The following is a 27,804-nucleotide window of genomic DNA, read 5'->3' as shown; positions in this document are numbered from 1 at the left end:
AGAGTAATCTGGTTTGAATTGAGAAAATATGTGACTTGGAAGAGAAACTAGTCTTTATTCTTCCCTTCCAAAAAACATTCCTTTGGAAAGAATGATGGTGGACTGAAAATGTTGAGGAGCGGGAAGGAATTTTGGTGAAGGAAGGACTGATGGCTATATTACAAGGTATGTCACTAGATCTGTTGTTATTTGCCTAGATTCCTGTCCTTAATGACCTTATCTTGACTAGTTAAGATGATGTTTCTCATCCAGTATCCAAGTCTTCATTTCTGGGAGATCTAGAGTAGCCCACTGGGTGTCTTATTTTGATCCAACTCATGGAAATAAAGCATTATCAAAATACGTATGAGAAATAGGTAGGGTCAAGAGAGGGCAACAGACCAATTAATTGAACAGCCTGTTATAGTGTTTGTAACCAGTGGTTACTGGCTAGCCTTGCACTGTAATTTCCCTAATCTCAGATTTGTCATGCAGTCCTGGACTCCTCAAGTTTAAACCTGGTCTGATCTAGTAAATTATTCTGATGCTTCATGATTTCTTCAAAAGAGATTGGGTTGATTTATAGGTGGATACATTATAATCCAAGGTCAGACCATTACTGACCCACATTAGTGGGGGAAAAAAGCATGATATATTCAGGTTGAGATTCACTTACTAAATAGTTCAGAACTATGTTCTCATTATGTAACAGTCATAATTATTTTTTATTCTCTCATATTTCTCTCTCTCTTTTCAACTATAGCAAAGAAAAAACAGGATGAGGAGGGATAATCAGATCTTCCCCATCCGGCTGGAGCAGAAAGGCATGTTCTTCACCTAATTCCTGGGCATATACCTCACCATGGTGCTAGGAAACCTGCTCATCGTCCTGCTCAATAGGCTGAACTCTTGCCATGTCCACACCCCTCTGTACTTCTTCCTCAGTCACTTGGCTTTCACTGACATCTCTTTCTCATCAGTCACAGCCCCAAAGATGCTGATGAATATGCAGACACAGTGTCAATCTATCTCATATACTGGATTCATTTCCCAGGTGTACTTTTTCTTATTCTTTGGGGATATTGACAGCTTACTTCTTACCTCTATGGCCTATGACAGGTTCATGGCCATTTGTCACCTCCTCCACTATACCACCATCTTGAGTTAGAACCTGTATTTCTTGCTAATGAGTTTGTCCTGGTCCCAATCCTTTGCCAATGCTCTATTGGACACCCTGCTCCTGGCCCATTTCTTTTTCTGTGGACAACACTCTCCCCTACTTCTTCTGTGACCTCTCTACCTTACTTAAGCTGTCCAGCTCAGACACCACAACCAATGAAATGTTTATTCTCACTGTAAAGTTGGTGGCCATTACCCTTCCATTCATATGCATGCTGGTTTCTTATTTCCACATTGGGGCTGCCATCCTGAGAATCCCCTCGACAAGGGAATTTGCAAAGCCTTGTCCACCTGTGGCTCCCACCTCTCTGTCATGTCTCTGTACCATGGGACAATTACTGGACTGTACTTTTTCCCCTTATCCAGTTACTCCAATGACAAGAATGTCGTTGTGGCTGTATTGTACACTCTGGTCATTCCCTTGATAAATCCCTTTAGCTACAGTCTGAGAAATCTGGACATGAAAGGAGATCTGGGAAATTTACTCAGTAGAAGAACATTTTTATCATGATAGACACTGTTTTCTTATTAATATGAAACAGGGTTTACTCTCTGAGTAGCTTTTTCTTAGTGAATCTTGAAGAGGCACACTTTCTTGACAACAAGAGGGACAACAGGACATGGCAATTCTTTAAGATGTGGGAACATTGTGATTGCTCAAGTTATCACCAGTAGAAGTTGAATATGGACTAGAGATGGAGGGCCAAACCTTGGTATATCAATTGACTATGGCATAGAAACAGTAAGACAACAAGAATTACAAAGATTATGGGGTGGGATAGCTGATTCTGACTCTTCTGGAGAGAATAAACAAACAAACATACAAAAGACCCAAGCCCTTAAATAGGGACAATCATCAGAGAGCCTCTATTGTTATTAGTTACCTGTGGAGTGGATTCCTACTCATGACAACGCCTGCGTTACAGAGTAGAACTGCTCCATAGGGTTTTCTTGACTGCAATCTTAACAGGAGTCCTGGTTGTGCAGTGACTAAATGCTCAGTGGTTCAAGCCTACCAGCTGCTCCACAGGAGAAAGAAGTGGCAGTTGGCTTCTGTAAAGATTACAGCCTTGAAAACCCTTTGGGACATTTCTCCTCTGCCTTATAGAGTTCTATGAGTTAGAATCAACTAGAAGACAATGAGTTTGGGTTTTTTGTTTGTTTTGCTATCATAACGGAAGCAGATCTCTAGCCTTTTCTTCCGTGGTACTGCTGGTTGGGTTCAAACTACCAACCTCTAAGTTAGTAGTCAAGCTCCCTATTTTATCCCTGATATTTGCAATTTGTATTTCTCTCTCTCTCTTTTTTTCTTCAGTCAATCTTGTTAAGAGTTTATACTTTTTATTAATCATTTCAAAAATCTGATTTTGAAATTTGTCAGTATTTCTTACTGAAAATTTGGTTCTGCTGAGGATTTTTAGAATGGAGAAATCTGCAAGAGAAAGTAGTTCTCTCCTTAACATTTTTTAAAAGATAGAATACACAAAAATTATAACCTTTTTAACCCATCAATGAGCTGAGGTCAAAGAGAAACCGGCGAACTAAATTATAAAATGCAATAAGACCCTCTGGAAACACATAAAATATTTTACTTTTAGGCAGAACCTGGGAAAAAGTGGTATAGAGGGCATTATGGGGAAAATTTGATATGTAAAAATAATTTTTTTTTAGGAACTCTGAAGAGATTTAAAATACCCAAAATATAATGGTCCACTTCCTTTGGTTTGTATGCTAAGGCTTCAAGCTGAAATACTGATTCAAAGATAGCTCCTCAAAAACCCAAGCCAAAAAAAAGAAAAGTTTACTTTCACTCAAATATTCTGAAATCTACCATCCTCGTACTTGCATCTCTCTCTCTTTCCCCTGAATCCATCTCACCGTGGGTTTCCCTCATTTTCATTGACCCACTACTTTAACAAACATGCTATCCTTTTCTAGCAGTTTATAGGAATACTAAAATATCTGTCTGACATGCAATAAAAAATTACCAGACATCTCAAGAAACAGAAAAATACAACCCATAATGAAAAGAATAATAAATTAATTGAAACTAACCCAGAAGTGACACCGATAGAATTAGTAGACAAGTACATTAAAAGTTATTATAAATATATTCCATATAGTGCAGAAGTTAAAGGAAAGACAGAATAAATTAATAATAAGCAACGATGTAGAATATACAAAAAGAACCAAATCAACCTTTTAGGAATGAAAACTAAAATGTCTGAGACTTATAATACATTGGATGAGATTACTTATAGATTATACATTGCAGAAGAGAAGATTAGTTAAATGAAAGACATAACAAAAGAAATTATCCAAAATGGAATGCAAAGAGAGACAAAACAGAAAAATAACCGATCAGAGCGTCCGTGAGTTGTGGGAAAACTTTAAGTGACCTAATACATATTTAATTGGAGTCTCCAAATAAGAAGAGATTGGGAAGACACAAAAAATTTTGAAGAAACAATTCTGAAAATTTTCCACATCTGATGGAAACTGGAACCTACTGACCCAAGAAGCCCAATGAATTCCAAGAGATAAAAAAAGAATGAAAAAAACTACAACAAAGTACTTCACTATCAACTTGCTTTAAAGCAGTGAGAAAGAGAAAATCTTAAAACCAGACTCACAAAAAAAAGATACATTCTGAAGAAAGATGAAAATAACAGCAGATTTCTTTTTGTAAATAATCCAAGTCAGAAGCTAGTGAAGTAACATGCTTAAAGTACTGAAATTTAAAAAAAAATTAATAAACTGTTAACCTAGGATTTTATGCCCAGTGAACATAACTTTCAAAAAGAAGACTGAACTAAAGATTTTCAGATGTTAAAAAAAAAAAAAAGCTGAAAAAAATTCATCACCAGCAGACCTGCAGTATGAGAAAAGGTAAAGAAAGGCTTTTAGGCATAAGAAAATGATACTACATTGAAATCTGGTTGAAGAGAACCAGAAATAGCAAACGTGTGGATAAATATAAAATACATGTTCTTAAGTTTTAAATCACTTTAAAAAATAATTAACTGTTTAAATCTAAGAGAGTTAATCTGTGTTGTTATTGTTAGTTGTCATCATATCGATTCTGACTCATGGCAACCCCATGCGTGCAGAGCAGAACTACTTTACAGAACGTTCAAAGCTATGACCTTTTGGAAGCAGATCATCAAGCCTGTCTCCCAGAGACTCCTCTGGATGGTTTCAAACTGCAAACCATTCAGCTAGTAGTTGAGCACTTAACTGTTTCCGTCACCCAGGGATTCCCAAGTTAATCTATAGTGGGGTCTATAACAAATGTAAAAGTTAAATAAATAATGACAATGGCACAAAGGCCAGGAGAGGGGAAACGGAAGTTTATGTTGTACATTGCTTGTACTACATATGAACTATATATACAGTAAAAGCAATGTACAACATATACTTCCGTTTCCCCTTCCCTGGCCTTTGAGCCATGGTGATAATATATTTATACACTGTCATCATATATATATGAACTCCCTCACGAGTCTGTCAGTTTGTCGTACTGTGGAGACTTGTGTGTTGCTGTGATGCTAGAAGCTATGCCAAATACCAGCAGTGTCACCCATGGTGGACAGGTTTCAGCTGAGTTTCCAGAATAAGACAGACTAGGAAGAAGGATCTGGTGATGTACTTCTGAAAAGAATTAGAGAGTGAAAGCCTTATGAATAGCAGCAGAACATTGTCTGATATGGTGCCGGAAGATGAACCCCTCAGGTTGGAAGGCACTCAAAATATGACTGGGGAAGTAGAGTTGACCTTACTGACATGGATGAAGTCAAACTTTCAGGACCTTCATTTGCTGATGTGGCATGACTCTAAATGAGAAGAAAGAGTTGCAAACATCCATTAATTAATAGGAACGTGGACTGTATGACACATGAATCTAGGAAAATTGGAAGTCATCAAAAATGAAATGGAACACATAAACATTGATATCCTAGGCATTTTGAATCAGACAATCATATGGTCTACTATGACGGGAATGACAAACAGAAGAGGAACGGCATTGCATTCATCATCGAAAAGAACATTTCAAGATCTATCCTGAAGTACAAAGCTGCCAGTGATAGGATAATATCCATATGCCTACAAGGAAGACTAGTTAATATGACTATTATTCAAATTTATGCACCAACCATTAAGGCCAAAGATGAAGAAATTGAAGATTTTTGCCAACTTCTGAAATTGATCAAATATGCAATCAAGATGTGTTGATAATTACTGACGATTAAATTTGTGAAAGTTGGAAACGAAGAAGGATCAGTAGTGGGAAAATATGGGCTGGTGATAGAAACCATGCTGGAGATCGCATGATAGAATTTTGTAAGACTGACAACTTCTTCATTGCAAATGCATTTTTTCACTGACATAAATGAGGACCATACACAAGGTTCTCCCCAGATGAAATACACAGGAATCAAATTGACTACATCTGTGGAAAAAGACAATGTAAAAGCTTGATGTCATCAGTCAGAACAAGGCCAGGGGCTGAGTGTGGACAGACCATCAACTGCTCGTATGCAAGTTCAAGTTGAAGCTGAAGAAACTTAGAACAAGTCCACAAGAACAAAGTATGACCTTGAGTATACCCAAGCTGAATTTAGAGACCATATCAAGAGTAGATTTTATACACTGAACACTAATGACTGAAGACCAGACAAGTTGTGGAATGACATCAAGGACTTCATACATGAAGAAAGCAAAAGGTCATTTAAAAGACAGGAAAGAAAGAAGAGACCAAAATAGATGTCAGAAGAGACTCTGAAACTTGCTCTTGAACGTAGAGTAGCTAAAGCAAATGGAAAAAATGATGAAGTATAAGAGCTGAATAGAAGATTTCAAAGGGCAGCTAGAGAAGACAAAGTAAAGTATCATAATGAAATGTATAAAGACCTGGAGATAGAAAACCAAAAGGGAAGAACACGCTCATCATTTCTCAAGCTGAAAGAACTGCAGAAAAAATTCAAACCTTGAGTTGCAATAATGAAGGATTGTATGGGCAAAATACTGAATGATTCAGGAAGCATCAAAACAAGATGGAAGGAATACACAGAGTCACTGTACCAAAAAGAATTGATTGACGTTCAGTCATTTCAGGAGGTAGCATATGATCAAGAACTCATGGTACGGAAGGAAGAAGTCCAAGCTGCACTGAAAGGAATGGCAAAAAACAAGACTTCCGGAATTGGTGGAATACCAATTGAGATGTTTTGACAAACAGTTGCAACCCTGGAGGTGCTCACTCGTCTGTGCCAAGAAATTTGGAAGACAGCTATCTGACCAACCGACTGGAAGAAATCCATATTTATACCTATTCCAAAGAAAGGTGACACAACAGAATTCAGAAATTATCCAACAATATCATTAATATCACACACAAGTAAAATTTTTTTGATCCTTTTTTTTTTTACTGTACTTTAGATGGTTTACAGAACAAGTAGTTTCTCATTAAACAGTTAGTACACATATTATTTTATGACAATAGTTAACCCCACGACATGTCAACACTGTCCCTTCTAGACGTTGGGTTCCCTATTACCAGCTTTCCTGTCCCCTCCTCCCTTCTAGTCCTTGTCCCTGGACTGTTGTGCCCCATTAGTCTCCTTTTGTTTTATGTGGTTGTCTAATCTTTGGCTGAAGGGTGAACCTCGGGAGTGAATTCATTACTGAGCTAAAAGGGTGTCCAGGGGCCATACTCTCAGGATTTCTCCAGTCTCTGTCAGGCCAGTAAGTCTGGTCTTTTTCCATGAGAATTTTGTTCTACATTTTCTCCAGCTCTGTCCAGGATCCCTGTCAGAGCAGTCAGTGGTGGTAGACGGGTACCATCTAGTTGTACTGGACTCATCTGGTGGAGGCCGTAGTAGTTGTGGTCCATTAATCCTTTGGATTAATCTTTCCCTTGTATCTTGTCTTTTTCATTCTCCCTTGCTCTTGAAGGGGTGAGACCAGGGGAGCATCTTAGATGGCTGCTCACAGGCTTTTAAGACCCCAGACGTACTCACCAAGGTAGAATGTAGAACTTTTTTTTTTATAAACTATGTTATGCCAGTTGAGCTAGGTGTTCCCCAAGACCATGGTCCCCACAGCCCTCCGCCCAACAATTCGGTCCCTCAGGAAGTTTGGATGTGTCTATGGAGCTTCCATGACCTTTTCTTGTACAAGTTGTGCTGGCTTCCCCAGTACAAGTAAAATTTTGCTGAAGATTATTCAAAGGTGGTTGCAATAGTACATAAACAGGAAACTGCCAGAAATTCAAGCCAGATTCAGAAGAGGACGTGGAATGAGGGATATCATTGCTGATGTCAGATGGATCTTGGCTGAAAGCAGAGAATACTAGAAAGATGTTTACCTGTGTTTCATTGACTACGCAAAGGCACTCGATTGTGTGGATCATAACAAATTATGGATGACATTGCGAAAATGGGAATTCCAGAGCACTTAATGTGCTCATGCGGAACCTGTATATAGACCAAGAAGCAGTCGCTCAAACAGAACAAAGGGATACCGTGTGGTTTAAAGTCAGGAAAGGTGTGGGTCAGAGTTGTATCCTTTCAGCATACTTATTCAATCTGTGTGCTGAGCAAATAATCTGAGAAACTAGACTGTATGAAGAGGAAAGCAGCATCAGGAAAGGAGGAAGACTCATTAACACCTGCGTTATACAGATGACACAACCTTGCTTGCTGAAAGTGAACAGTACTTGAAGCTTTTACTGATGAAGATTATGGACTACAGACTTCAGTACGGATTACACCTCAAAATAAAGAAAACAAAAATCCTCACAACTGGACCAATAAGAGACATCATGATAAATGGAGAAAAAACTGAAGTTGTCAAAGGTTTCATTTTACTTGGATACACAAACAATGCCCACGGAAGCAGCAGTCAAGAAATTAAATGACTTATTGAGTTGGGAAAATCTGCAAAAGACTCTTTAAAGGGTTAAAAAGCATAGATGTCACTTTAAGCACTAAGATGCACCTGACCCAAACCATGGTGTTTTCAATCGCCTCATATGCATGTGAAAGCTGGACAATGAATAAAGAAGAATTGATGCATTTGAATTATGGTGTTGGTGAGGAATATTGAATATATCATGGACTGCCAGAAGAAGGAACAAATCTGTCTTACAAGAAGTACATCCAGAATGCTACTTAAAGGCAAGGATGGGGAGACTTCATCTCACACATTTTGGACATGTTATCAGGAGAGACCAGTCCCTGGAGAAGAACATCATGCTTGGTAAAGTAGAGGGTCAGCAAAAGAGAGGAAGACCCTCAACGAGATGGACTGACCAAGTGGCTACAACAATGAACTCAAGCATAATGATTGTGAGGATGGCACAGGACCTGGCAGTGTTTCTTTGTGTTGTACACAGGGTCTCTATGAGTCGGAATGGACTCGACAGCACCCAACAACAACAACATATGTGAACTGAGCCCACTGGCCTTGAGTGAATTCTAACTCATAGCGACCCTATAGTATTTCCAAGGCTGTAAATCTCTAAGGAAGCAGACTTCCACATCTTTCTCCCAAGGAGCTGCTGGTGATTTCAAACCGCCGACACTTAGGTTAGCAGTCAATCGCTTTAACCACTGCACCACCAGGGCTCCTATATATGAACGGGTATAGTATTAATTCAAGTTAGACTATATTGTTGTTGTTGTTGTTGTTGTTGTTGTTGTTAGGTGCCGTCGAGTCCGTTCCAACTCCTAGCAACCCTATCACTACAGAACAAAACATTGCCTGGTCGTGCGCCATGCTCACAATCATTATGCTTGAGTCCATTGTTGCAGCCACTGTGTCAGTCCATCTCATTGAGGGTCTTCCTCTTTTTCGCTGACCCTCTACTTTACCAAGCATGATGTCCTTCACCAGGAACTGATCCCTCCTGACAACATGTCCAAAGTATGTAAGGTGTAGTCTCACCATCCTTGCTTCTAAGGAACATTCTGGTTGTACTTCTTCCAAGATAGATTTGTTCATTCTTTTGGCAGTCCATGGTATATTCAATATTCTTCGCCAACACCACAATTCACAAGCGTCAGTTCTTCTTCGATATTCCTTATTCAGCATCTAGCTTTCGCATGCATATGATACGATTGAAAATACCATGGTTTGGGTCAGGCGCACCTCAGTCTTCAAGATGACATCTTCGCTTTTCGACAATTTAAGAGGTCTTTTGCAGCAGATTTACCCAGTGTAATGGGTCTTTTGATTTCATGACTGCTGCTTCCATGGGTGTTGATTGTGGATCTAAGTAAAATGAAATCCTTGACAACTTCAATCTTTTCTCTGTTTATCATTATGTTGCTTATTGTTCCAGTTGTGAGCACTTTTGTTTTCTTTATGTTGAAGTGTAATCCATATTGAAGGCTGTGGTCTTTGATCTTCATCAGTTAAGTGCTTCAAGTCCTCTTGACTTTCAGCAAACAAGGTTGTGTCATCTGCATATTGCAAGTTGTTAATGAGTCTTCCTCCAATCCTGACGCTGCTTTGTTCTTCATATAGTCCAGCTTCTCTGATTATTTGCTCCGCATACAGATTGAATAAGTATGATGAAAGGATACAACCCTGATGCACACCTTTCCTAACTTTAAACCACACAGTATCCCCTTGTTCTGTTTGAAAGACTACCTCTTGGTCTATGTACAGGTTCCTCATGGGCACAATTAAGTGTTCTGGAATTTCCATTTTCACAATGTCAAGTTAGACTATGGTAGGTTAAAAATGTATGCTGTAATCTCAAACACAACCACAAAAGAGAGGCATTGCTAGTAAGCCAACAAAAGAGACAAAATGGAATCATAAAAGTACCTCAATTAATCCAAAAGAAGGCATAAAAAAGGAAAAGAGGTACAAAGAACAGATTAGACAAAAGAAATGCAAAGATGGCAGATTCAAATCCAATCATATGAATAATCATTTTAAATATGAACAATATAAACACCCCAATTAAACAGAGACAGTGAGATTTAATCAAAAAGCAAATCTCATGCATATACTGCCTATAAAACCCCTTTGACATAAAGACATAGTTAAAAGTTACAGAATACAAAAAATATATCCACTAACTAAAAGAAACCTGGAGAGACTATATTAATAATAGACAAAGTATAATTAAGAGCAAAGATTATGACTATGGATAAAGATTATCATTTCATGATGATGAAAAGATCAATTCATCAAGAGAACATGACAATTCTAAATATATATATACACCTAATAACTGTTTCAAAAAAACAAGAAACAAATCTGGTAGAACCACAAGGAGAAATAAACAAATCCACAATTATAGTTGGAGATTTCAAAACTCCTTGCTCAATAATCAACAGACAAGCAGCGAGAAATGAGTAATAATATAAAAGACTTGAACATTATCAACCAACTTGACGTAAATGACCTTTATAGAACATTCCACCCAACAACAGAAGAACTCACATCCTTTTCAAGTGCACATATAATATTTACCAGGATGGATCACATGCTAAGTCATAAAACAAGCTGCAATAAATTTAAAAGGCTTCAGGTCATACAAAGTATGCTTTCTGACCAACATGGAATTAAATTAGAAATCAGTATCAGAAAGATGTTTGGAAAAATCCACAAATATTTAGAAGCTAAATTACACACTTCTACATAAACCATAGGTCAAATTTTAAAAAATTAAAGGAAATTTAAAAAATATTTTTAACTGAATGAAATTAAAACGGTGTATATCAGTTTGTGAGATAAAGCAATACAGTGCTATTTATAAATTGATAACACTAAATTCCTATATTGAAAAAGAATGAAAGTCTCTTATCAGTCATTTAATATTTCACCTTAAGAAATTAGAAAGAGAAGAGCATATTAAATCCTAAATAGGCAAAGCAATGGAAACAATGAAGAGAAAAGCAGAAATCATTGAAATAAGGAACAGAAAAAAAAATTTAGAAAATCAATAAAACTAAAAGCTGTTTTTTTTTGAGAAAAACAATAAAATTGGTAAACATTTAACCAGACTGATCAAGGGGAAAAAAAATAAAAGACAGAAATTACTAACATCAGGAGTAAGGGGAGGTCGGATGGGCTTATAAATGCAGATGAGGAAATTTTTCCAGGTGACTTTGAGGGTGGTGGATATGTTCATTATCTTGATCATGGCAACGGTTTCACAGATTTTATACATATATATAATGTCAAAACTCACCAGATTTAATACTTTAAAACTATATGTTAATTATACCCCAATAAACTAAATAAAAAAAATAAGAAATAAGCAGGAGTCCCCTTGGACTACAGAGGCTTTTCCATTAAGACCTCATTCTCATTATTTTAATTAACACAATTTTCACACCAGGGAAGACTTGCCACAGAAATGTATTTCACAGCACAATTTAACATAGAAAGATTATTTTTATCCCTGTTAATTTTTCAGATTCGATTCTCTAATGAGAATAATATTTTTCCATTCAATCACGAGTTACAGAGTGGGCACAGAGTCACATTTTCCAAGGCTTCTCTCTTCTGAGGCCTCATCAAGGAATGAAGCTTTATATTTGGTCCGAGTTTCCTTCTCTACAGGACATCCATCCCACGCATCTGACAGTTTGTTGTACTGTGGTGGCTTGCCTGTGATGCAGGAAGCTATACCACTGGTATGTCAAATACCAGCAGGGTCACCCATGGTGGACAAATTTCAGTGGACCTTCCAAACTAAGACAAACTAGGAAGAAGGATCTGGCAGTCTACTTCTGAAAAAACTGGCCAGTGAAAACCTTATGAATATCAGTGGAACATTGTCTGGTGTAGTGCTGGAAGATAAGCCCCTCAGGTTGGAAGGCTCTCATAATACCACTGGGGAAGAGCTGCCTCCTCAAGGTAGAGTCGACCTTAATGACAAGAATGGGGTAAAGTCACCATCACCAGATGGAAAACACAGGAATCAAATCAACATCTATGGAAAAAGATGATAAAGAAGCACAATATCATCAGTCAGAACAAGGCCAGGGGCTGACTTCAGAACAGACCATCAATCGCTCATGTGCAAGTTCAAGCTGAAACTGAAGAAAATTAAAACAAGTGTACGAGAGCAAAATATGACCTTGAGTATATCCCACCTGAATTTGGAGACCATCTCAAGAATAGATTTGATGCATTGAACACTAATGTCTGAAGACCAGATGAGTCGTGGAATGACATCAAGTACATCATACATGAAGAAAGCAAAAGGTCATTGAAAAGACAGGAAAGATCTTTATTGTTTCCTTTCTTCTGGTGGCTGTGGACTTCCTTTGCTATTTTCTATTTGTTAAAGTTGTAAAGCTAATGTTTTGATTTTGTCCCTGTCTTCTTTTTTGATGTGTGCATCTATTGCTATAAATTGACCTTTGAGCACTGCCTTTCCTGTGCCCAAAAGGTATTGGCATGATATGTTTTCATTCTCATTTGATTCTAGAAATTTTTTTATTCCATCTTTGATTTTTTGTATTACCCAGTGGTTTTTAAGTAAGGTGTTATTCAGTTTCCATATATTTGATATTTTTTCCTTGCTCTTTCTGTTACTGATTTCAGCTTTCATGGCATTGTGATCAGAGAAAATACTTTGTATTATTTTGATGTTTTGGATTTTATTGAGGCATGCTTTGTGGCCTACAATGTGGTCTATTCTGGAGAATGTTCCATGTGCATTGGAAAAGAATGTATACCTCACTACCATTGGGTGGAATGTTCTATATATATCTATGAGGTCATGTTAGTTGATTGTGGCCTTTAGATCTTCTGTATCTTCACTGAGTTTTTTCTAGATGTTCTGTTGTTTAACTACAGTGGCATGTTGAAATCTCCAACTATTATTGTGGTTATAGTATTATACATAGAGAACACTAAAAACTCCACAAGAAATCTACTGGAACTAATAGAAAGACTCAGCAGAGTAGCTAGATACAAGGCAAACATAAAAAATTAGTTGGATTCTTATACACCAATAAAGAGAACTACGAAAAGGAAATCAAGTAAGCAATACTATTTATAATAGCCCCTAAAAAATAAAAATACTTAGAAATAAATCTAACCGAGGATGTAAAAGACCTGTGTAAAGAAAACTACAAAACACTACTGCAAGAAACCAAAACAGTCCTACATAAATGAAAAAACATACCATGCTCACAGAGAAGTAGAGTCAACATTGTAAAAATGTCAATTCTACCTAAAGCAGTCTACAAATACAATGCAATCCTGATCCAAATACAAACAGCAGTCTTTAACGAGATGGAAAAACTAATCATTAACTTCATATGGAAAGGAAAGAGGCCCCAGATAAGCAAAGCACTATTGAAGAAGAAGAACAAAGCAGGAGGCCTCGCCCTACCTGACCTCAGAACCTACTATACAGCTACGGTAGTCAAAACAGCATGGTAATGGTACAACAACAGATACATTGACAAATGGAACAGAATCAGGAACACAGATGTAATTCTATCTATCTGTGGCCATCTAATCTTTGACAAACACCCAAAGTCCATTAAATGGGGTAATATACAGTCTTTTTAACAAATGGTTCTGGCAAAACTGGACATCCATCTGCAAAAAAATGAAACAGGATCCTACCTCACACCATACACAAAAACTAATTCAAAATGGATCAAAGACCTAAATATGAAACCTAAAACTATAAAGATCACGGAAGCAAAAATAAGGTCAACACTATGGACCCTAATATATGGCATAAATAGGATACAAACCATAACTAACAATACACAAACACAAGAAGATAAGCTAGATAACTGAGATCATTTAAAAATTAAACACTTATGCTCATCAAAAAACATCAGCAAAAAAGTAAAAACAGAACCGAAAGTCTGGAAAAAACATGTTGCCTATGAAATACCAGACAAAGCTCTAATCTCTAAAATCTATAGGAATTCTAACACTTCTACAACAAGAAGACAAATAATCCAATTAAAAGATGGGCAAAGGATATAAACAGACACTTCACCAAAGGCATTCAGGCAGCTAACATACACATGAGAAATGCTCGGGATCAGTATCCATTAGAGAAAAGCAAATCAAAACTACAGTGAAATACCATCTCACCCCAACATTACTGGCACTAAACAGAAAATAAATACTGGAGAGGCTTCAGAGAGATTGGACATCTTATGTACTGCTGGTGGGAATGCAAAATGATACAATCATTTCTGAATACGATAGAAACAGAAATACCATAGGATCCAGCAATCTCACCCCTAGGAATACATCCTAGAGAAATAAGAGTCGTCACACGAATAGACATATGCACATCCATGTTCATTGCAGCATTATTCACAACAGCAAAAAGATGGAAACAAAGTAAGTGCCCAGCAGAAGATGAATGGATAAACAAACTATGGTACATACACACAATGGAATCCTATGCAATGATAAAGAACAATGATGACTCTGCGAAACATCTCACAACATGGATGAATCTGGAGGGCATTATGCTGAGTGAAATAAGTCAATTATGAAAGGGCAAATACTGTATGAGACAATGATTATAAAAACTCATGCAGAGGTTTGCACACAGAAAAAAATCTTTGATAGTTATGAGGGAGTTGACGGGTAGGGAAGGAAAAACACTAACTACACAATAGATAGGTGATAACTTTGGTGAAGGGTAAGACAGTACACAATACTGGGAAAGTCAGCACAACTTGACCAAGTGAAGGCCATGGAAGCTTCATAGACACATCCAAATTCCCTACGGAACCGAATTACTAAGCTGAGGGCTGGGAACCATGGTCTTGGGGGATCTAACTCAATTGGCATAACATAGTTTATAAAGAAAATTTTCTACATCCTACTTTGGTGAGTAGTGTCTGGGGTGTTAAAAGCTTGAGAGTGGCCATCTGAGATACATCTTTGGCACCACCCCGTCTGGAACAGGGGAGAATGAAGAAAATCAAAGACACAAGGGAAAATTAGTCCAAAGGTCTAATGGACCACAACTACCACAGCCTCCACCAGACTGATCCAAAACAACCATATGGTACCTGGATACCACCTACAACTGCTCTGATGTGGATCACAATAGAGGGTCCTGGATAGAGCTGGAGAAAAACAGAGAACAAAATTCAAACTCAAAAAAAGACCAGACTTACTGATCTGACAGAGACTAGAGAAACCCAGAGAATATGGCCCCTGCACACAGTTTTAACTCAGTACTGAAGTCACTCTTGAGGTTTACTCTTCAGCCAAAGGTTAGACAAGCTTATAAAACAAACAATAATACATGTAGTTCAATCATGTATAGGAGACTAAATGGGTACACCAGCCTAGGGACAAGGATGAGAAGGCAGGAGGGGACAGGAAAGTTGAAAATATAGAAATGAGGAACCCAAACTCAAGAAGTAGAGAGTGTTGACAGGTCACAGGTTTGGCAACCAATTTCACAAAACAATATGTGTATTAATTGTTTAATGAGAAACTAATACGCTCTGTAAACCTTCACCTAAAGCACAATTTAAAAAATTAACTAACTAAAAAGAAAAGAAAAAAAGACCAAAATGAATGTCTGAAGAGACTCTGAAACTTGCTCTTGAATGTAGAGTAGCTAAAGTGAATGGAAGAAATGATGAAGTTAAAGAGCTGAACAGAAAATTTCAAAGGGCAACTCGAGAAAACAAAGTAAAATATTATAATGAAATGTGCAAAGTCCAAGAGTTAGGAAACCAAAAGGGAAGAACACGCTTGGCATTTCTCAAGCTAAAAGAATTGAAGAAAAAATTCAAGCCTTGAGTCACAATTTTGAAGGATTCTATGGGCAAAATATTGAATAACACAGGAAGCATCAAAAGCAGATGGAAGGAATACACAGAGTTACTCTACCAAAAAAAATTGGTTGACATTCAACCATTTCAGGAGGTAGCATATGATCAAGAACTGATGGTATTGAAGGAAGAAGTCCAAGCAGCCCTGAAAGCATTGTCAAAAAACAAGACTCCAGGAATTGATGGAATACCAGTTGAGATGTTTCAACAAATGAATGCAGAGCTGGACGTGCTCATTTGTCTATGCCAAGAAATTTGGAAGACAGCTACCTGGCCAACCTACAGGAAGAGATCCGTATTTGTGCCCATTCCAAAGAAAGGTGATCCAACAGAATGCAGAAATTATCAAACAATATCATTAATATCACACTCAAGTAAAATTTTCTGTGGAAGATCATTCAAAAGCAGTTGCAGCAGTACATCGACAGGGAACTCCCAAAAAGTCAAGTCAGATTCAGAAGAGGACTTGGAACGAGGGATATCATTGCTGATGTCAGATGGATCCTGGTTGAAAGCAGAGAATACCAGAAAGATATTTACCTATGTTTTATTGACTATCCAAAGACGTTCGACTACGTAGATCATAACAAATTATGGATAACATTGCAAAGAATGGGAATTCCAGAACACTTAATTGTGCTCATGAGGAACCTGTATATGGACCAAGAAGCAGTCGTTCAAACAGAACAAGGGGATATTGTGTGGTTTAAAATCAAGAAAAGTGTGCATCACGGTTGCATCCTTTTACCCTACTAATTCAATCTGTATGCTGAGCAAATAATCCCATAAACTGGACTATATGAAGAAGAATGTGACATCAGGATTGGTGGAAGACTCATTAACAATATGCAGATGACAAACCTTGCTTGCTGAAAACGAAGAGGACTTGAAGCTCTTACTGATGAAGATCAAAGACTATAGCCTTCAGTATGAATTACAGCTCAACATAAAGAATACAAAATTTCTCACAACTCCATCAATAAGCAACATCATATAATAACTGAATAAAATATTGACTTTGTCAAGGATTTCATTTTACTTGGATCCACCATCAACACACATGAAAGCAGCACTCAGGAAATCAAAGGACATATTGCATTGGGCAAATCTGCTGCAAAAGACCTCTTTAAAGTGTTAAAAAGCAAAGATGTCACTTTGAAGACTAAGGTGCACCTGACCCAAGCCATGGTGTTTTCAGTCACCTCGTACGCATACAAAAGCTAGACAACGAATAAGGAAGAACAAAGAAGAATAGATGTCTTTGAATTACGGTGTTGGTGAAGAATATTGAGTATACCTTGGACTGCCAGTAGAATGAACAAGTCTGTCTTGGAAGAAATACAGCCAATGTGCTCCTTGGAAGCAAAGATGGTGAGACTTCGTCTCACATACTTTGGACTTGTTATCAGGAGGGATCAGTCCCTGGAGAAGGACATCGTGCTTGGTAAAGTAGAGGATCAGCCAAAAAAGAGGAAGACCCTCAACGAGATGGATTGACTCAGTGGCTGCAAAAATGGGCTCAGGTATAACAATGATTGTGAAGATGGCACAGGACCAGGAAGTGTTTCATTCCATTGTACATAGGGTCACTATTAAGTGGGAACTGACTCGATGGCACCTAACAACAACAACATAAATGGTATTATTTTTATGATTTCCTTTTTGAAGTTCTCTTTGTTGGTGTAGAGGAATCCAAGTGATTTTTGAATGTTAATCTTGTATACTGCTACTCTGCTGAATCTTTCTATTAGTTCCAGTAGTTTTCTTTAAGAATCTTTGGGGTTCTCTATGTATAGTATCATGTCATCTGCAAGTAGGGATAGTTTGTTTTATTTCTTCCTTTCCAGTTTGGATGCTCTTTATTTCTTTTTCTTGCTTTATTGCTCTAGCTAGGACTTCCAGCACAATGTTAAGTAGGAGTGGTGATAAAGGGCATCCTTGCCTTGTTTCAGTTCTCAGAGGGATGCTTTCAGCCTCTCTCAACTGAGAATGATGTTAGTTTTATACAGATGCCCTTTAGCGTGTTGAGGCGTTTCCCTTCTATTCCTGTTTTGCTGAGAGTTTTTTTCAGGAAAAGGTGTTGGACTTTATCAAATGCTTTTTGTGCTTCAATTGAGATGATCACGTGATTCTTTTCTTTTGTTCTATTTATGTGGTGGATTATGTTGATTGATTTTCTAATGATAAACCTCCTTGCGTACCTAGTATGAATCCCACTTTGTCTGGTGTATTTTTTTTTTTTATATGATGCTGAATTCTATTGGGTAGAATTTTGTTGAGAATTTTTGCGTGTATATGCATGAGAGATATTGATCTGTAATTTTCTTTTTTTGTCGTGCCTTTGCCAGGCTTTGGTATCAGAGTTCTGCTGGCTTCATAGAATGAGTTTGGGAGTATCCCTTCCTTTTCTATACTCTGAAATAGTTTGAGTAGAACTGGTGTGAGCTATTCTCTGAATGCTTGGTAGAAATCTCCAGTGAAGCTGTCCAGGCCAGGGCTTTTGTTGTTGTTGTTGTTCGGAGTTTTTTTTATTACTTCTTCCATCTCTTCTCTTGTTATGGGTCTGTTCAGACGCTCTACCTCAGTTTGTGTTAGTTTAGGTAGGTAGTGTGTTTCTAGAAATTTGTCCATTTCCTCTAGATTCTCAAATTTGTTGGAGTACAGTTTTCCACAGTATTCTGTCATGATCCTTTTTATTTCATCTAGGTCTGTTGTGATGTCTCCCATCTCATTTCTTATTTGTGTTATTTCCTTCCTCTCCTGTTTTTCTTTTGTCAGTTTGGCAAATGGTTCGTCGGTTTTGCTGATCTTTTCAAAGAACCAACTTTTGATCTTGTTGATTCTTTCTATTGTTTTTCTGTTCTCTATTTAATTTTTTTCTGCTCTGATTTTTATTATTACCATTCTTCTGGTGGCTGTGGCTTCTTTTGCTATTCTCTTTCTATTTGTTTGAGTTGTATACCTAATGTTTTGATTCTGTCCCTTTCTTCTTTTTTGATATGTGCATCTATTGCTGTAAATTGACCTCTGAGCACTCCTTTGCCGTAACCCAAAGCTTTTGGTATAATGTGTTTTCATTCGCATTTAATTCTAGGAATTTTTTTTATTCCCTCTCTGATTTTTTCTATTACCCAATTGCTTTAAATCAAGGTATTATTCGTTTCCATGTATTTGATTTTTTTTTTTCCTTGCTCTTCCTATTACTGATTTCTACTTTTATGGTGTTGTGATCAGAGAGAATGCTTTGTATTATTTGGATATTTTGGATTTTATTGAGGGATACTTTGTGACCTAAAATATGCTCTATCCTGGGATTGTTCCATGTGTGTTGTAAAATAATGTATATTTTGCTGCTGTTGAGTGGAATGTTCTACATATGCCTATGAGGTCAAATTGGCTGATTGTGGCTTTTAGACAGTCTGTATCTTTGCTGAGTTTCTTTCAAGATGTTCTGTCCTTTACCAAGAGTGCTGTATTGAAGTATGTTATTATTATTGTGGAACTATGTCTCTTTTCAGTGCTGTTAGAGTTTGTTTTATTTATCTTGGAGCCCTGTTGCTGGATGTGTAGATATTTATTACGGTTATTTTTGGGAGGTGGATTGTCCCTATAATCATTATATAATGTCCTTGTCTTTTATGGTTAATTTTGCCATGAAGTCTATTTTATCTGAGATTAGTTTTGCCACTCCTGCCTTTTTTAGTTACTATTTGCTTTATATATTCTTTTTCATCCTTTGATTTTTGATATATTTATGTCTTTGAGTCTAAGGTGTGTCTCTTTTAGACAGCATATTGATGGATCATGCTTTTTTATCCATCCTGCCACTCTGTCTCTTTACAGGTTCATTGAAGCTATTTACTTCCAGTGTGATTGTCAATGGATATGAGTTTATTGCTGTCATATTGGTGTTCTTTTTTTTTTTTTTTTTGTGGTGTTGATGTTTTCTTTGTTTCTCTTTCCTGTGCTCCTTTTATAGTTTATACAGAAAATGTTCTACATCCTACTCTGGTGAGTGGTGTCTGGTGTCTTAAAAGCTTGTGAGCAGCCATCTAAGATACTCCACTGGTCTCACCCCGCCTGGAGCAAGAGAGAATGAAGAAAACCAAAGACACAAGGGAAAGATTAGTACAAAGGACTAAGGAACTACAACTACCACAGCCTCCACCAGACTGAGTCCAGCACAACTAGATGGTGCCTGGCTACCACCACCAACTGCTCTGACAGGGATCACAGTAGAGGGTCCTGGACAGAGCTGGAGAAAAATGTAGAACAAAATTCTAACCCACAAAAAAAAAACAAAAAAAAACCCAGACCAGACTTACTGGTCTGCCAGAGACTGGAGAAACCCTGAGAATATGGCCTCCAGACTCCCTTTTCACACAGTACTGAAATTACTCCTGAGGTTCACCCTTCAGCCAAAGATTAGACAAACCCATAAAACAAAATGAGATTAAATGGGCACACCGGCGCAGGGGCAAGGATGAGAAGGCAGGAGGGGACAGGAAAGCTGGTAATGGGGAACCCAAGGTCGAGAAGGGGAGAGTGTTGACGTATCGTGGGGGAGGCAACTGATGTCACAAAACAATGTGTATATTAATCATTTAATAAGAAACTAATTTGCTCTGTAAACCCTCATCTAAAATACAATTTAAAAAAAAATGGCACAGCAGGAGCTGGCAGGTGGGGGTGGAGCAGACCTGGCTGGCAGCAAGCCAGTGTCACTCTAGTCAAGGCGGCAAGGTGTAGCTTGGTGAGAAAGGGTAGAGGTGGGGTAGACTACGTGGCAAGAAGAAAGAAAAGGAAAAAATAAAAAAGTATGGAGCCAGCAAGAGTGGGGGATGGGGATGGGGCAGACCTGGGCTAGCAGTGGGCCCGTGTCTCTCTAGCAAAGGTGGTGTGGCGTGCCCCAGTGAGAAGGGGTAGAGGTGAGGTATAGGCTAATTAGGAGGGAGAAAGAAAAGGAAAAAAGTGAAAATATTAATAATAATAATAATAAAACACAGCACAGCCAGAGCCAGCAGGTGGAGGCAGGACGGACCCTGTCTGGCAGCAGGCTGGTGCCTCTCTAGCCAAGGCGGCAAGACATGGCCCAGGCAATGAAGGGTAGAGGTGAGGTACAGGCTAGGTGGGAGGGAGAAAGAAAAGGAGGAAAGGCAAAAAAAAAAAAAAAAAAAAATAGCGTGACAGGAGCCAGCAGGTGGGGGGTGGAGGTGGGGTGGACCTGGGCTGATGGTGGGCCAGTGGCTCTCTAGCCAAGATGGCTCAGCCTGGCCCATCAGGAGGGGTGGAGGAGGTGTAGAAGGCAGAAGGGTGAGGGGTGGGAAAGTGTGTTTCTCTAGTTACTAGGTGTTCTGTCTCCTGTTGGGAGCTCCATGAAGTTGCCATCCTGTATTCCCTGTCCAGGGTCATTGATGGCTATGCTCCAAGGTGGTAACCCTGTGCAGTGTTAGTTGGCAGGGAACCTCCACTCCATATCTCTTCTTGTTTTCTGTTTTTCTCCAGTTTCTCTTCCATTCGGTGTTTGATCTATTTCTTTATCCCCTCATTTGATGCTTAGGGTTCCAGCATTGACATTTGTATCTGTTTTACTTAGTTTTTCAGGTCTTTGCTACAGAGGGACAGCTGATGCATCTGTCTACGGTACCATGTTGGCTCTGCTTCTTGGTAGTTTCTTTAAACATTAAACATGTACCTAGTATATGATTCACCCCTAGGTATTTGCCTAGGAAAAAGAAAGCATGTGTCTATACAAAGACTTGTACCAAAATGTTCATAGCAGCTTTATTTAATTTAATAACCAAAAACTGGGAACAATCTAAATGCCTATGACAGGTGAATAGATAAAAAAGCTGTGGTATAGCCTGGGTTTCGACCTGATTAATTGCAGTTTGACCCCCTGCTAATAATGTGGGGAGAGGGAAGTCAATTTTGTGACTATTGACTTTGGGATGTGCTGACGTTTTCTGTTATTGCATATTAAATAACCACAAAATCTCAAAGGCATGCAACAAAAAGCAATTATATAGGTTGCTCCTCTGTGGTTTGACTGATATAGGCTAAGCTAGCTCTACTCCACGTCTCCTTTCCTTCCTGACACCAGTGGGCTAATCTGAGTATGCTCTTCTTGTGGCAATGGTGGAAGCACAGATGAATTTCTTTTCAAGTCTTTGATTGTGTCATACCTATTAACATCACATGATACACTGCAAGTCACATGACTAAGTCCAAAATCAGAATCACCTCTTTATAGGAGTCCTGGGAGGCTAAATGGTTAAGTGCTTGGCTAGTAGCTGAAAGGCTAGCGGTTCAAACCCACCCAGAGGCACCTTGGAAAAAAGGCCTGGCAATCTACTTTCCAAAGGTCACGGCTATTGAAAACCCTATGGAGCGCAGCTCTGTTCTGAAACATGGGGTCTACATGAGTCGGAATCAACTCAATGGCAACTAGTTTATTTATTTGGTTTTAGTAGAAACTACAAAGTAACATGGCAAATGATTGGGACCATTAATGTCATTTATGACAAATTGCTTATAACTTTGGAGGACAGTGTAAATATGTTTCAAATAGTTTTGTGATGTGTTAAAGGAGCTACATACAGGAGGCTTTTTAAATGAAGCAGCATGAAGAAACTTTCTGAAGGCAGATAGGTGAGAGCTGAAACTAGCAAGATGGGCATCTTTTGAAGAGGTAAAAAGTGGCCAAGATATACATCCACTGTAGGCATAGACAGGGTTGGGATACAGAAAACATGTTTAAACAGGTTTTAGAATCACTCTACTGTTGGAGGCATCTACGGTTTTTATGGGGGGGAACAGTCCTTTTGCTTCCTAAAGGATTAATTAATTAATCCTCATTCTAATTTCCTTTTCTCACTGAGGCTTTTTCCGGCCACTTTCCTTGAACTCCCTTACTCCTTTCCTGCTGTATTTTTTCCCTATAGCACTTACAACTATATCTTGCAGCATATTTTATATTTTACGTATTAATTTTGTTTATTGTCTATCTCTCTAGTAAAATATAATTTCTGTCAACATAGGGAAATGTATCTGTTTTCTTCACTGTTATATCCCCAGAACCTAGTATTTAGTTGACACCCATACGTGTTTGTTGAATAGTCATTATTCAATATTTTTTGTTCCTGTTGTTGAGTACCTTTGAGTTGATTCTGACTCATAACAACCTCATGTGACAGAGTAGAACTGTCCCATTGGGTTTTTTTTGGCTGTAATCTTTATGGAAGCACATCACCAGGCCTTTCTCCTACAGAGCCAGTAGGTGGGTTTGAACAACCAACCTTTAAGTTAGCAGCCGAGAGCTCAACCATTGTGCCAGCAGGGCTCCTTGTTCAATATTTACTGCACACCAATTAAATTCTATACTGTGTGCTGGATGTTGACATTTGGGCATAGAACGAATACACAGAATAGTCAAAAAGCAAATACCAAGAAAGGATTACATGTATGAGGTATTTATTGGGAAAATCCCTGTGTGAGATAAAGGGGAAGGAGAAGAAGTAGGCAGGGAGAGCTTTCCGACTGCAATGCAGGCCTGACACCTGTGAAAGGAGAGAAGGAGGATTAGTTGGGAAAAGCCTCAAACCACGGTGAATTTCTCAGAAATTCTTGGCCAGGCTGATAGGCAGTACCCTAAGCAGTAGCTGTTCATTAGAGGAATGTTACATTGGGCAAAAATGGCCCAGTGATATAACACTGTTGTCTCATTCATTGGTTGAGAGAAGCCTGGAGCAAGTGTGGCTTCAGCATGAACCCTGCAGGGGATCCACAGTTGTGGCATCTGGGACTGTCAGTCAACCATGCTCCCTGCAGTAGGTTCTCTTGAAGGGAACTCCAGGTGGTGTACCTCCATGGTTGCCATACATTTGTATCATTATTTTGTTTAATCTTCACATTCGTCTAATGAGGCTGCTGCTATTGTTATTCTGATTGTACAGCTGTGGAAACTGAGGCTGTGGGAATTCACTTAAATTGCTTGTGAGCACAGTGCTACTAAGTGTCAGAGCTTAGAACCAATTCCTCTTGAATAAGGCAAGATTCCTGCCCTGCAGGGGCTTCGAGGTTAGCAGAGAGACCTTTAAAAATTAGTAAATGAGCAAGTGGCAGAACAGGTGTTGATCTCTGGGCAGTGTATATTTATGCCCTTGGGATCAATCCCTCTACTCTATCATCTCTGAAACAAGCCTCAGCCCCTGCCTTGCATGACATCTCAAGGGAGTGGAGAGACTTGCAAGTTCTCAGAGAGCAGTGGAATTTGTGCTCTAACGGAGGCTGGGGCCTGTGGTGTGGAAGTCTGCAAGGGCTGGGCCCTACCCCAGCCCATTTTGTGATGTATGGGGACATGACTCCAATGCTGTGTGTCCTTCAGAGGCCAAGGCTGTCCATGTCCTAATGACCTGGCAGAGGGGAACCCAACATGTCACTGACATTAGGGACACTTTCTTCTGTGATTCCTGTGGCTCAGCCCCTTTGGCCTCTGCACAGGATACATCTCAAGAGGAAGGCAGGAAATTGGGCAGTTAGCCCTGCTGGCTCCTTCGTAACCAGTGAGGACTCAGGTAGCAGCTTGGACCACTAAGAATTGGCACAGATCACAGCAAGGTTGGAAACCACCACTTGACATCCAGAATGTATGTGTGTATATGCATGGGTGTTTGTGTTGCTTGTCTAACCAAGTATTTTTAGTGGGTAACTGACTCACACACTGTTTCTTCCTTGGAAATGTACAGATTTGCACTGTCTAATATAATAGCCACCAGTCATATGTGGCCATATACATTAAAATTAGTCATAATTAGATAAATTAAAAAATTTGGTTCTTCAGTTTCACTAGTCACATTTTAAGTGTTCAGTAGTCACGTAAGACTAAAGACTGCCATATTGGACAGTGCAGATATGGAACATTTTCATTATTGCAGAAAGTCCTATGGAACAGTGCTTGTATAGCCCGTACCCATACCCATTGCTGTCAAGTCGATTCCAACTCATAGCGATCCTATAGAACAGAGTAGAACTGCCCCATAGCTTTTCCAAGGGTATATATCTTTGCAGAAGCTGACTGCCACATCTGTCTCTTGCAGAATAGCTGGAGTCAGAACCGCTGATCTTTCAGTTAGTAGTCGAGCTCTTAACCACTGTGCCACCAAGGCTCCTTGTGTAGACCATTTCTAGACGGCTAGAAACCTCTTGCCAATGTGTGCATGGGTTCTAGTGTGTTCTTGTATTGGTGCATGTGAGTTGCTTTTTAAATGTTACTTGTAGCTTGTATCAGGACTTCATTCCTCTTTATGGCTGAGTAATATTCTATTGTATTTATGTACCACATTTTGCTTACCCGTTCATCTACTGATGGGCATTGTTTCTACCTTTTGGCTACAGCATGAATGAACCTTGAAAACATTATGCTGAGTGAAATAAGTCAGTCACAAAAGGACATGTATTGTATGATTGCATTTATAGGAAATTTCTAGAATAGACCAAAGTGTATCAGTGGTTACTAGGGGCGGGAGAGGAGGGGAAAAGTGAAGTCATTATTTAGGACTCACGGAACGTCTGTTAAAGGTATTAGAAATATTTGGAAATATGTAGTGGTAAAGGCTGCATAACATAATGAATGTAATTAACCACAAAATTTATATGTAAAAAATGATGAAATGGCAAATGTTCTCTTTTATATATGTATATTACATGTATATATATATATATTTACCATAATTAAAAATAAATTATTTGTGCATTATACTTGACTGCATTTGATTCTCAGTGTGTGTAGTGAAATGTGTGTGTGTGAGTATGTATGGTTTGTGTGCTGTCTGGGTGAGTGAGTGTGGTGTTTGTGGTTTTTGAGTTGTGTGTGACAGAGCGTTTCATTTAACAGTTGTTTGTAAATTGATGTGATATCTTTGCAAACCTCTACGCTTTTCAACTAGGATGAGTATAGGTCATAGGGGGCTGAAAATCAGCACCTTAGGTTTGTTTGTTTTTGTGACACTGTGTGTGACTCTATGTGTGTGTGTTTGTGTATGTCACATTCACACTGAATGCATATAGAACAGAGGGAGCTGAATGTGTGACATAGCAATACATGTGTGCATTTGGCCTGGTGAAACAGACTCACAGCCTGACTCTTCTCTTGCCTCTGCTTTAGACAGAAACAGGCAGCTTGAAGCATAGTCCTCTTTATACTAAGTAGGTGGCAATTTATCCACGTGGTTTGAAGGCTCTCGAAGTTCTCTGAATCTCTATTGACCCTCAACCGTTCCCGTATTTCTACCTTTGAGGACATGGTGTCATCAATTTTGGAGTCTAGTCAGAATATTGTAAATTTTGATATAACTTCCCAGTCCTACAGCATCCACAAGATCTCGATACTCTGGGTGGATCACTGGGCAAATTCTCACATCACTCACTCCCTATGTATGCTCAGAACTCAGCCGTTCTGAAGCAATGGAGATGGATGGGGAGAGAGAGAGAGAATGACAGATATGAAGAAAAATATTTATTTGCAAATTTATTAAAATGTAGGGTAGTCAAAAGCTGTATGTGTATTAATTCACAGGGGCCATGGTCTAGGTCTTCAAAGCTTCCCTGAATGTGGAAGACACCACAGAAGTATACAGATTTCAGGGAGCTGCTTAATTTTGATTGACAGCCTCCTCATGTATCTATTATCTTTAGTTCCTGAAGTGTGATCTTGGTCATTCATCCTGCCAATATAATAAAAGTTAATGCTTTGAGCTCTTACTTCATGAAGGGTATGTTCTAAGCATATTACATATATTAGTTCATTTAATCATTCCAATAATGCTGTGTCTGAGAGAGAGAGAGAGCGAGAGAGAGATAGCAAGCATTTGGGATAATGCCACATAACTAGTAAATTGTAATGGTAAGAATCAGACATAAACACACAGCAGCCTGGTTGAAGAACCACACTCTGAGTCAGGACTCTGTGAAGTTGTTCACTAGAATATGATCTTCCAGAGGAAAGGAACTCTGTCTTATTTACTACTCTCTCCTTAGAGCCTATCACAGTGTCTCTCACGTGTTTAGAAAAAATGAATCAATTGTCCCTGGTTTCTGTTCAAGACTCTGATGTCTTCCTATGACCATTCTGAATGAAGCACCAATATGTGAGTGAAATGCAAAGAGATTTGTCTGGAGACTGACAGAGTCACTTGGAGAAAGTGAGTGACCACACAGTAAAGCTATGCTCAGCATTTCTAAGTTCTTGACATTTCCCCTTTCACTTCATTCCCAGGTACAGAAGAGCAGCATGAGGTGGGAGAACCAGAGCAGAGTGTCCGAATTCCTCCTCCTGGGGCTGCCCGTTAGGCCAGAGCAGCAGGCCATGTTCTTTGCCCTGTTCCTGAGCATGTACCTCACCACAATGTTGGGGAACCTGCTCATCATCCTGCTCATCAGGCTGGATTCTCACCTTCACACTCCCATGTACTTCTTCCTCAGCCACTTGGCCCTCACTGATATCTCCTTTTCATCTGTCACCGTCCCAAAGATGCTGATGAATATGCAGGCTCAACACCTATCTATCTCTTATCCAGAGTGTATTTCACGGATGTATTTTTATATGCTTTTTGGTGGTGTTGATAACCTCCTTTTTGCAGTGATGGCATATGACAGATATGTGACCAACTGTCACCCTCTGCAACACACCATGAGGAAGGAGCTGTGTGTCCTGCTGGTGGCTGGCTCCTGGATACTCTACAGTTGCAGTGGCCTATTGCACACCCTTCTCCTGGCCCAGCTGTCCTTCTGTGCTGTCAACACTATCTCCTACTTTTTCTGTAGTCTCCCCAGGTAG

The 27,804-nt window shown here is 38.9% G+C and overlaps 1 protein-coding gene and 1 pseudogene across 1 annotated transcript in view; one reads left to right on the top strand and one right to left on the bottom strand.

The window, feature by feature from the left end:
- Positions 1 to 27,804, bottom strand: part of LOC105756243 (olfactory receptor 1J4-like) — a 66,834-nt gene that overhangs the window by 35,572 nt on the left and 3,458 nt on the right. The window lies entirely within an intron of this gene.
- Positions 472 to 27,804, top strand: LOC101356376 (olfactory receptor 1J2-like; annotated as a pseudogene).

This window comes from Trichechus manatus, unplaced genomic scaffold (assembly GCF_000243295.1).
Source record: "Trichechus manatus latirostris isolate Lorelei unplaced genomic scaffold, TriManLat1.0 scaffold00038, whole genome shotgun sequence".
NCBI lineage: Eukaryota > Metazoa > Chordata > Mammalia > Sirenia > Trichechidae > Trichechus > Trichechus manatus.
The sequence above is the reverse complement of the archived record's forward strand: the minus strand, read 5'-3'. Positions and strand labels throughout refer to the sequence as shown.